Genomic DNA, 12,968 nt, shown 5'->3' on the forward strand with positions numbered 1-12,968 from the left:
TCACAGAGTCAACACCCCGGACCAGTACCCTGGACCCCCCAGCCACGGCCACAGCACCACCAACCTCAATGCCCAGCACAGCCAGCGCAGCACAGACCACTCCTGCCCAGCTTCAGACCCACCCAGACGAGGCCTAACACCCCCCTCCCCCCCACCACAGACCCACACCTGGAGGAGCCACAGCCCGGCAGACAGAGCTATGCACAAGCTGTGAGAGGAGCAACTGGTCCAGCTCCCACCAACGAAATGAGTGACATCAAACAAATGCTGAGTCTACTATGCTCACATGTGATAGGCCGAGGGTCATGGTAAGATGAGCACAAGAACTCCACCATCCTCACACTACATCTCCTGAGTGGCGCAGTGGTCTAAGGCACTGCATCGCAGTGCTAACTGTGTCACTAGAGATCCTGGTTCGAATCCAGGCTCTGTCGCAGCCGGCCGCGACCGGGAGACTCATGGGCGGCGCACAATTGGCCCAGCGTCGTCCAGGGTAGGGGAGGGAATGGCCGGCAGGGATGTAGCTCAGTTGATAGAGCATGGCGTTTGCAACGCCAGGGTTGTGGGTTCAATTCCCACAGGGGGCCAGTATAAAAAAAAATATATATAAAAAAAAATATATGTAAGTCGCTCTGGATAAGAGCGTCTGCTAAATGACTAAAATGTAAATGTAAAATGTACATCCACCCAAGTGGCATGACACAAATACTATCTGAAATGATAAACAAATCACATTTGCATAATAAGAGTTTACCTCAATTGAAAAATCCTAATTTAATAGTTCTTGTTGGATTGTGAGTGTTTATCTCATTTTGAATGTAAAGAAAAAACTGTTATGAAGTATTTTTACGTTGCATGTTGGAATTTACAAGGCTTGAAGTCCTCTGCTTTTGGGCTAAAGAGCAGAAACCCAGACTTCCTTAAAGAAATGGATGATGTTGATATTGTAGTACTACAGGAAACATGGTGCAGAGGTGATGTTTCCACTGGCTGTCCACTAGGTTATAGGGAGATAATCGCACCATCCACCAAATTAAAAGGAATCACACAGGGCAGAGACTCAGGGGGAATGCTAATATGGTATAAATCTGAACTAACTAATTCAATCGAATTGATCAAAACAGGAGAATTCTTTATCTGGCTAAAAATCAAAAAGGAGGCTATCTTAACAGATAACAACATCTTCCTCTGTGCCACATACATTCCCCCCTCAGAGTCACCCTACTTCAATGAAGAGAGTTTCTCCATTTTAGAGGGGGAGATTAGTCACTTTCAGGCCCAAGGCAACGTGCTGGTCTGTGGAGATCTGAATGCTAGAACAGCAGAAGAACTAGACACTATTAACAGTCATGGGGACAAACACCTACCAGGAAGCAACAACCTTTCCCTCCCCACATACCCCCCTAGAAACAACTATGACAAAGTGAAAAACAAAAATGGAGTACAGCTCCTGAAGCTCTGTCGAACACTGGGTCTGTACATAGTCAATGGTAGGTTAAGAGGGGACTCTTTTGGTAGGTACACCTACAGCTCATCCCTTGGCAGCAGTACTGTAGACTACTTCATCACAGACCTGAACCCAGAGTCTCTCAGAGCCTTCACAGTCAGCCCACTAACACCTCTCTCTGACCACAGTAAAATCACAGTGTATCTGAAAAGAGCAGAACCCAACCATGAAGCATCACGGCCCAAAAAATTACATGGTACTAAACAGACCTATAGATGGAGTGCAAACAGTACAGATATCTACCAAAAAGCAATTAGTAGCCAAAAAATACAATCTCTCCTGGACAACTTTTTAGCCTTAACATTCTCCTACAGCAATGAAGGTGTAAATTTGGCCGTTTGGAACATTTTCTTTATATTTGACAAATTAGCCTCCTTGGCTAATCTAAAGAAACATAAGAGCAAACCAAAAATAATAGATCATGAAAAATGGTTTGATAATGATTGCAAAAATCTAAGAAAGTCATTGAGAAATATATCTAATCATAAACACAGAGACCCAGACAACAAAAATATACGTCTTCAATATGGGGAAACACTGAAGCAATACAAACACACCCTAAGAACAAAAAAGGAACAGCACATTAGAAATCAGCTAGATGTGATTGAGGAATCCATAGAATCAAACCACTTCTGGGAGAATTTGAATAAATTAAACAAACCTCATCATGAGGAATTGGCTATCCAAAATGGGGATATGTGGAGAAATCACTTTGCAAACCTCTACAGCAATATAACAAAGAGCCCAGAACAACAAGATATACAAGAAAAATTACAAATCCTTGAATCAGCAGTCAATGACTATCAGAATCCTGTGGATACCCCAATTACAGAACAGTAATTATTGGAAAAACGTTGCACTCTCCAACCCAAAAAGGCCTTTGGTGCTGATGGTATTTTAAATGAAATGATCAAATATACAGACCACAAATTCAAATTGGCTATACTCAAACTCTTCAACATTATCCTAACTGCAGGTATTTTCCCCGATATTTGGAACCAAGGATTGATCACACCAATTTATAAAAATGGAGACAAATTTGACCCAAATAATTACAGAGGAATTTGCGTTAACAGCAACTTGGGGAAAATTCTCTGCAGTATCATAAACAGCAGACTACATAATTTCCTTGATGAACACAACGTCCTAAGCAGAAGCCAGATTGGATTTGTAAAAAATTATCGTACAACAGACCACATTTACACCCTCCACACTCTAATTAACAAACAAGTAAATCAAAACAAAGGCAAAATCTACTCGTGTTTTGTAGACTTCAAGAAAGCATTTGATTCAATTTGGCACGAAGGTCTTTTTTTACAAACTAATAGAAAGTGGTATTGGAGGGAAAACATATGATGTTATTAAATCAATGTACACTAAAAACAAATGTGCGATTAAAATCGGCAACAAGCAAACAGACTTCTTCTCTCAGGGACGTGGAGTGAAACAGGGCTGCCCAATAAGTCCAACACTATTTAACATCTACATTAACGAATTGGCAAAAACATTAGAAGAATCGGCAGCACCTGGTCTCACCCTACACAACACTGAAATCAAGTGTCTGCTGTACGCAGATGACCTGGTGCTACTGTCTCCCACTAAGGAGGGGTTACAGCAGCATCTAGATCATCTGCACAGATTCTGTCAGACCTGGGCTCTGACCGTTAATCTAAAAAAAACAAATATAATGATATTCCAAAAAAGGTCCGGAAATCAGGATGACAAATATAAATTATATTTGGAGACAGTTCTATTAGAACACACCAAAAATTACACATATCTAGGACTAAATATCAGCAACACAGGTAGCTTTCACATGGCTGTGAACGAGCTGAGAGACAAAGCAAGAAGAGCATTCTATGCCATTAAAAGGAATATTAAAATCGAAATTCCAATTAGAATCTGGCTCAAAATGTTCCAATCAGTTATAGAACCAATTGCTCTATATGGCAGCGAAGTATGGGGTCCGCTCTCTAATACTGAATTTACCAAATGGGACAAACATCCAATCGAAATACTGCATGCAGAGTTTTGCAAGACTGTATTGCAAGTGCAAAGAAAAACTCCAAATAACGCATGTAGAGCAGAATTGGGCCAATACCCCCTCCTTATTCGAATAGAAAAAAGAGCCATCAAATTTTACAACCATCTAAAAACAAGTGACCCCAAAACATTCCATCACACAGCTCTACTATGTCAAGAGATGAAACAAGAGAATCCCCTCAGCCAGCTGGTTCTGAGGCTCAGTTCACTAACCAAAACCAACCTCATAGAGCCTCAGGACAGCACTCAGAAAATCTGGCCCGACCAAATCATCACAAAGCAAAAAGAAAAATATATCACCTATTGGAAAGACACCACAAAAAATCTAAGTAAACTTCAATGTTATTTGGCTCTAAACAGACAGTACATGGTGGCAGACTATCTGACCACTGTGACTGATAGAAAACTGAGAAAAACACTGACTAGGTACAGACTCAGTGAGCACAGTCTGGCTATAGAGACCGGTCGTCACAGGCAAACCTGGCTGCCCAGAGAGGACAGGCTCTGCTCACTCTGCCCCCGGGGAGAGGTAGAGACAGAGCTGCATTTCCTATTACACTGTGACAAATACTCAGACCTAAGAGAATCTTTCTTTCCCAAAATTATCATTCAGTACAACGAATTTGAAACTATAAAAGAGGAAGAAAAAATCAAATAATTATTGGGTGAAAAGCCAAAATGTGCAATTTTGGCAGCCAAATATGTATCCTCCTGCCACAACCTGAGGGACAGCCAGTGAAAAGTGTAATGTAATGTCAATAATATTTCCTGTTTTGTTTTGGCTTTCATAGCATGTAATGTGTCTTCTCAGTCATGTTGAGATTGGTCAACTACTATTGCTTTAATGTATTGTTATTCTCATTAATATTGTTGTTGTAGTTGCTGTTAATGGTAATCCCATTTCCACTACTACTATTATTATTGCTGTTGGTCCCACCATTTTTGTTATATGTATACTTTGACAATGTAAGTAATTTTACTTGCCATGTCAATAAAGTATATTAAATTGAATTGAATTGAATTGAGAGAGAGAGAGAGAGAGAGAGAGAGAGAGAGAGAGAGAGAGAGAGAGAGAGAGAGAGAGAGAGAGAGAGAGAGAGAGAGAGAGAGAGAGAGAGAGAGAGAGAGAGAGAGAGAGAGAGAGAGAGAGAGAGAGAGAGAGAGAGAGAGAGAGAGAGAGAGAGAGAGAGAGAGAGAGAGAGAGAGAGAGAGATTGAGAAACCTATCCAACCAAAAACATAGAGACCCAGAAAACCTGAGCCTACGCCTTCACTATGGTGAATCACTAAAACAATACAGAAATACACTACGGAAAAAGAAGGAACAGCATGTCAGAAATCAGCTCAATGTAATTGAAGAATCCATAGACTCTAACCACTTCTGGGAAAATTGGAAAACACTAAACAAACAACAACACGAAGAGCTATCTATCCAAAACGGAGATGTATGGGTAAACCACTTCTCCAATCTTTTTGGCCCTATAACAGAGAACAAACAGCAAAAAAATATACATGATCAAATGCAAATCTTAGAATCAACTATTAAAGACTACCAGAACCCACTGGATTCTCCAATTACATTGAATGAACTACAGGATAAAATACAAACCCTCCAACCCAAAAAAGTCCTGTGGTGTTGATGGTATCCTCAATGAAATGATAAAATATACAGACCACAAATTTCAATTAGCTATACTTAAACTCTTTAACATCATCCTTAGCTCTGGCATCTTCCCCAACATCTGGAACCAAGGACTGATCACCCCAATCCACAAAAGTGGAGACAAATTTGACCCCAATAACTACCGTGGGATATGCGTCAACAGCAACCTTGGGAAAATCCTCTGCATTATCATTAACAGCAGACTAGTTCATTTCCTCAGTGAAAACAATGTACTGAGCAAATGTCAAATTGGCTTTTTACCAAATTACCGTACGACAGACCACGTATTCACCCTGCACACCCTAATTGACAAACAAACAAACCAAAACAAAGGCAAAGTCTTCTCATGCTTTGTTGATTTCAAAAAAGCTTTTGACTCAATTTGGCATGAGGGTCTGCTATACAAATTGATGGAAAGTGGGGTTGGGGGAAAAACATACGACATTATAAAATCCATGTACACAAACAACAAGTGTGCGGTTAAAATTGGCAAAAAACACACACATTTCTTTCCACAGGGCCGTGGGGTGAGACAGGGATGCAGTTTAAGCCCCACCCTCTTCAACATATATATCAACGAATTGGCGAGGGCACTAGAACAGTCTGCAGCACCCGGCCTCACCCTACTAGAATCTGAAGTCAAATGTCTTCTGATTGCTGATGATCTGGTGCTTCTGTCACCAACCAAGGAGGGCCTACAGCAGCACCTAGATCTTCTGCACAGATTCTGTCAGACCTGGGCCCTGACAGTAAATCTCAGTAAGACAAAAATAATGGTGTTCCAAAAAAGGTCCAGTTGCCAGGACCACAAATACAAATTCCATCTAGACACCGTTGCCCTAGAGCACACAAAAAACTATACATACCTCGGCCTAAACATCAGCGCCACAGGTAACTTCCACAAAGCTGTGAACGATCTGAGAGACAAGGCAAGAAGGGCCTTCTATGTCATCAAAAGGAACATAAAATTTGACATACCAATTAGGATCTGGCTAAAAATACTTGAATCAGTTATAGAACCCATTGCCCTTTATGGTTCTGAGGTCTGGGGTCCGCTCACGAACCAAGAATTCACAAAATGGGACAAACACCAAATTGAGACTCTGCATGCAGAATTCTGCAAAAACATCCTCCGTGTACAACGTAAAACACCAAATAATGCATGCAGAGCAGAATTAGGCCAATACCCACTAATTATCAAAATCCAGAAAAGAGCCGTTAAATTCTATAACCACTTAAAAGGAAGCGATTCCCAAACCTTCCATAACAAAGCCATCACCTACAGAGAGATGAACTTGGAGAAGAGTCCCCTAAGTAAGCTTGTCCTGGGGCTCTGTTCACAAACACAAACAGACCCCACACAGCCCCAGGACAACAACAACAACAACACAACTAGACCCAACCAAATCATGAGAAAACAAAAAGAGAATTACTTGACACATTGGAAAGAACAAACAAAAAAACAGAGCAAACTAGAATGCTATTTGGCCCTAAACAGAGAGTACACAGTGGCAGAATACTTGACCACTGTGACTGACCCAAACTTAAGGAAAGCTTTGACTATGTACAGACTCAGTGAGCATAGCCTTGCTATTGAGAAAGGCCGCCGTAGGCAGACCTGGCTCTCAAGAGAAGACAGGCTATGTGCACACTGCCCACAAAATGAGGTGGAAACTGAGCTGCACTTCCTAACCTCCTGCCAAATGTATGACCATATTAGAGACACATATTTCCCTCAGATTACAGCGATCCACAAAGAATTCGAAAACAAACCCAATTTTGATAAACTCCCTTATCTACTGGGTGAAAAACCACAGTGTGCCATCACAGCTGCAAGATTTGTGACCTGTTGCCACAAGAAAAGGGCAACCAGTGAAGAACAAACACCATTGTAAATACAACCCATATTTATGTTTATTTATTTTCCCATTTGTACTTTAACTATTTGCACATTGTTACAACACTGTATATATACATAATATGACATTTGAAATGTCTTTATTCTTTTGAAACTTCTGAGTGTAATGTTTACTGTTAATATTTATTGTTTATTGTTTATTTAAAGTCGTGCTATAAATTCTCAGACAACACAAAAATTCCTTGATGCCCTTCCAGACTCCTTCTGCCTACCCAAGGACGTCAGAGGACAAAAATCAGTTAACCACTTAACTGAGGAACTCAATTTAACCTTGCGCAATACCCTAGATGCAGTTGCACCCCTAAAAACGAAAAACATTTGTCATAAGAAACTAGCTCCCTGGTATACAGAAAATACCCGAGCTTTGAAGCAAGCTTCCAGGAAATTGGAACGGAAATGGCGCCACACCAAACTGGAAGTCTTCCGACTAGCTTGGAAAGACAGTACCGTGCAGTACCGAAGAGCCCTCACTGCTGCTCGATCATCCTACTTTTCCAACTTAATCGAGGAAAATAAGAACAATCCAAAATTTCTTTTTGATACTGTTGCAAAGCTAACTAAAAAGCAGCATTCCCCAAGAGAGGATGGCTTTCACTTCAGCAGTAATAAATTCATGAACTTCTTTGAGGAAAAGATCATGACCATTAGAAAGCAAATTACGGACTCCTCTTTGAATCTGCGTATTCCTCCAGGGCTTAGCTGTCCTGGATCTGCACAGACTCTGCGAGGGCCTGGGATCGGGAGAGACACTTAAGTGTTTTAGTACTATATCTCTTGACACAATGATGAAAATAATCATGGCCTCTAAACCTTCAAGCTGCATACTGGATCCTATTCCTACTAAACTGCTGAAGGAGCTGCTTCCTGTGCTTGGCCCTCCTATGTTGAACATAATAAACAGCTCTCTATCCACCGGATGTGTACCAAACTCACTAAAAGTGGCAGTGATAAAGCCTCTCTTGAAAAAGCCAAACCTTGACCCGGAAAATATAAAAAAACTATCGGCCTATATCGAATCTTCCATTCCTCTCAAAAATTTTAGAATAAGCTGTTGCGCAGCAACTCACTGCCTTTCTGAAGACAAACAATGTATACGAAATGCTTCAGTCTGGTTTTAGACCCCATCATAGCACTGAGACTGCACTTGTGAAGGTGGTAAATGACCTTTTAATGGCGTCAGACCGAGGCTCTGCATCTGTCCTCGTGCTACTAGACCTTAGTGCTGCCTTTGACACCATCGATCACCACATTCTTTTGGAGAGACTGGAAACCCAAATTGGTCTACACGGACAAGTTCTGGCCTGGTTTAGATCTTACCTGTCGGAAAGATATCAGTTTGTCTCTGTGAATGGTCTGTCCTCCGACAAATCAACTGTACATTTCGGTGTTCCTCAAGGTTCCGTTTTAGGACCACTATTGTTTTCACTATATATTTTACCTCTTGGGGATGTTATTCGAAAACATAATGTTAACTTTCACTGCTATGCGGATGACACACAGCTGTACATTTCAATGAAACATGGTGAAGCCCCAAAATTGCCCTCGCTAGAAGCCTGTGTTTCAGACATAAGGAAGTGGATGGCTGAAAACTTTCTACTTTTAAACTCGGACAAAACAGAGATGCTTGTTCTAGGTCCCAAGAAACAAAGAGATCTGTTAAATCTGACAATTCATCTTGATGGTTGTAAAGTCGTCTCAAATAAAACTGTGAAGGACCTCGGCGTTACTCTTGACCCTGATCTCTCTTTTGACGAACATATCAAGACTGTTTCAAGGACAGCTTTTTTCCATCTACGTAACATTGCAAAAATCAGAAATTTTCTGTCCAAAAATGATGCAGAAAAATTAATCCATGCATTTGTTACTTCTAGGTTAGACTACTGCAATGCTCTACTTTCCGGCTACCCGGATAAAGCACTAAATAAACTTCAGTTAGTGCTAAATACGGCTGCTAGAATCCTGACTAGAACCAAGAAATTTGATCATATTACTCCAGTGCTAGCTTCCCTACACTGGCTTCCTGTTAAGGCAAGGGCTGATTTCAAGGTTTTACTGTTAACCTATAAAGCGTTACATGGGCTTGCTCCTACCTATCTTTCCGAGTTGGTCCTGCCGTACATACCAATACGTACGCTACGGTCACAAGACGCAGGCCTCCTAATTGTCCCTAGAATTTCTAAGCAAACAGCGGGAGGCAGGGCTTTCTCCTATAGATCTCCATTTTTATGGAACAGTCTGCCTACCCATGTGAGAGACGCAGACTCGGTCTCAACCTTTAAGTCTTTACTGAAGACTTATCTCTTCAGTAGGTCATATGATTGAGTGTAGTCTGGCCCAGGAGTGTGAAGGTGAACGGAAAGGCTCTGGAGCAACGAACAGCCCTTGCTGTCTCTGCCAGGCCGGTTCCCCTCTCTCCACTGGGGTTCTCTGCCTCTAACCCTGTTACAGGGGCTGAGTCACTGGCTTGCTGGTGCTCTTTCATGCCGTCCCTAGGAGGGGTGCGTCACTTGAGTGGGTTGAGTTACTGACGTGATCTTCCTGTCTGGGTTGGCGCCCCCTTGGTTTGTGCTGTGGTGGAGACCTCTGTGGGCTATACTCGGCCTTGTCTCAGGATTGTAAGTTGGTGGTTGAGGATATCCCTCTAGTGGTGCGGGGGCTGTGCTTTGGCAGAGTGGGTGGGGTTATATCCTTCCTGTTTGGCCCTGTCCGGGGTTTCTTCGGATGGGGCCACAGTGTCTCCGGACCGCTCCTGTCTCAGCCTCCAGTATTTATGCTGCAGTAGTTTATGTGTCGGGGGGCTGGGGTTAGTTGGTTATACCTGGAGTACTTCTCCTGTCTTATCCAGTGTCCTGTGTGAATTTAAGTATGCTCTCTCTAATTCTCTCGTTCTCTCTTTCTCTCTGAGAACCTGAGCCCTAGGACCATACGTCAGGACTACCGGGCATGCTGACACCTTGCTGTCCCCAGTCCGCCTGGCCTTGCTGCTATTCCAGTTTCAACTGTTCTGCCTGCGGTTACGAAACCCCTACCTGTCCCAGACCTGCTGTTTTCAACTCTTAATGATCGGCTATGAAAAGCCAACTGAGAGACCTGAGCCCTAGGACCATACGTCGGGACTACCGGCCGTGGTGACTCCTTGCTGTCCCCAGTCCGCCTGGCCTTGCTGCTATTCCAGTTTCAACTGTTCTGCCTGCGGTTATGGAACCCCTACCTGTCCCAGACCTGCTGTTTTCAACTCTTAATGATCGGCTATGAAAAGCCAACTGAGATTTATTCCTGATTATTATTTGACCATGCTTGTCACTTATGAACATTTTTGAACATCTTGGCATGGTTCTGTTATAATCTCCACCCGGCACAGCCAGAAGAGGACTGGCCACCCCTCATAGCCTGGTTCCTCTCTAGGTTTCTTCCTAGGTTTTGGCCTTTCTAGGGAGTTTTTCCTAGCCACCGTGCTTCTACACCTGCATTACTAGCTGTTTGGGGTTTTCGGCTGGGTTTCTGTACAGCACTTCGAGATATTAGCTGATGTACGAAGGGCTATATAAAATAAAATTGATTGATTGATTGATATTTCACTTTTGTTTACTATCTACTTCACTTGCTTTGGCAATGTTAACACACGTTTCCCATGCCAATAAAGCCCTTAAATTGAATTGAATTGAATTGAGAGAGAGAGAGAGAGAGAGAGAGAGAGAGAGAGAGAGAGAGAGAGAGAGAGAGAGAGAGAGAGAGAGAGAGAGAGAGAGAGAGAGAGAGAGAGAGAGAGAGGGATCTGTAGCTTTACCTGGGGAGTGGAGTTAGAGTGTCTCTGACCAGGGTGATGGAGGATACACTGCCATGACAGGCTCAACATGATTAGTAGAGGTGACAGGTAGGTTCAACTTAATTGGTAGAGGCGACTAGTCAGTCAAGACAACGCAGGAGTGGCTTCTGGACAAGTCTCTGAATGTCCTTGAGTGACCCAGCCAGAGCCCGGACTTGAACCCGATCGAACATCTCTGGAGAGACCTGAAAATAGCTGTGCAGCGACGCTCCCCATCCAACCTGACAGAGCTTGAGAGGATCTGCAGAGAAGAATGGGAGAAACTCCCCAAATACAGGTGTGCCAAGCTTGTAGCGTCATACCCAAGAAGACTCGAGGCTGAAATCGCTGCCAAAGGTGCTTCAACAAAGTACTGAGTAAAGGGTCTGAATACCTATGTAAATGTGATATCAGTTTTTTATTTTTAATAAATTAGCAAACATTTCTAAAAACCTGTTTTTGTTTTGTCATTATGGGGTATTGTGTGTAGATTGATGAGGGAATAAGAATTTTAGAATAAGGCTGTAACCTAGAAAAATGTGGAAAAAGTCAAGGGGTCTGAATACTTTCAGAAGGCACTGATCAGTATGTTTTGATTTCGAAGACATTCTAAGGTTTGTATCATTTACAGCTAAATGACTAAATCTAGCGTATAGGACCTGTTTCAAATGATCACTTTTCCATTCAACCACTTCATATGATCCTGAATGGGAAAATATCCTTTCTATTTATTCAGCTAAGTTCAATTCTATTATTTTTACTATAAAATCATATAATATAAAATAATGGCAGGGACTTATACGCATATCTTGTCTGCTAAATGAACAAGCCTACAGCCTATGGCATGGAGCATAGCCAGATAACATACAGTAGGCCAACTCATATTCTGTTCTTCTGAAATACATTTTCTTCATATCATAATGTTTCTTTAGACCGGACTAAAATGATGGATTTATTGTGATGGTGTATATTAAATTGATTTATTCTCCTTTTTTTTTATGTAGTTGATCCAAAGGTGGTCATCAGCGGCTTGCATGTGTGGAGGCCTGGCGATGCTAAACGGGTTTATGTTAATGACCATGAGACCAGCAACTGCCACAGTGCTAGCCTGAACTGACAACAGACACAGGTGACCTCTGCTTTTGGACAGACACCATGAAGGATAAACTACTGACAATCCAACCAGACACCAAACTCAAAATGTTAAATGTTCAGGATATGGACCAAGAATAACAACAATGTACTGCAACAAGTTACATTTGTAACGCACAGTAAAGATCCCAACATTGATACAGGTCCAGTACCAACCCATCCATCCTGATCCGGGTCCAGTACCAACCCATCCATCCTGATCCGGGTCCAGAACCAACCCATCCATCCTGATCCGGGTCCAGTACCAACCCATCCATCCTGATCCGGGTCCAGTACCAACCCATCCATCCTGATACGGGTCCAGTACCAACCCATCCATCCTGATCCGGGTCCAGTACCAACCCATCCATCCTGATCCGGGTCCAGTACCAACCCATCCATCCTGATCCGGGTCCAGTACCAACCCATCCATCTTGATCCGGGTCCAGTACCAACCCATCCATCCTGATCCGGGTCCAGTACCAACCCATCCATCCTGATCCGGGTCCAGTACCAACCCATCCCTCCTGATCCGGGTCCAGTACCAACCCATCCATCCTGATCCAGGTCCAGTACCAACCCATCCATCCTGATCCAGGTCCAGTACCAACCCATCCTGATCCAGGTCCAGTACCAACCTGCCTGCCTGTCTGCGTCTGTCTGTCTGTCTGTCTGTCTGTCTGTCTGTCTGCGTCTGTCTGTCTGTCTGCGTCTGTCTGTCTGCGTCTGTGTGTCTGTCCGTCCGTCCGTCCGCGTCCCTATTCTCAACCCTTCTGGGCAAGTATGCACTTGTTCACTTCCCTTCACTCAAATTAAATGCTTGGGGAGGAGTGCATGAGACACAGAAAATTGGGACCGTGTCCCAACTGACACCCTATTCCCTATATAGTGCACTACTTTAG

The sequence above is a fragment of the Coregonus clupeaformis genome, chromosome 8 (genome assembly GCF_020615455.1).
Source record: "Coregonus clupeaformis isolate EN_2021a chromosome 8, ASM2061545v1, whole genome shotgun sequence".
Taxonomy (NCBI): domain Eukaryota; kingdom Metazoa; phylum Chordata; class Actinopteri; order Salmoniformes; family Salmonidae; genus Coregonus; species Coregonus clupeaformis.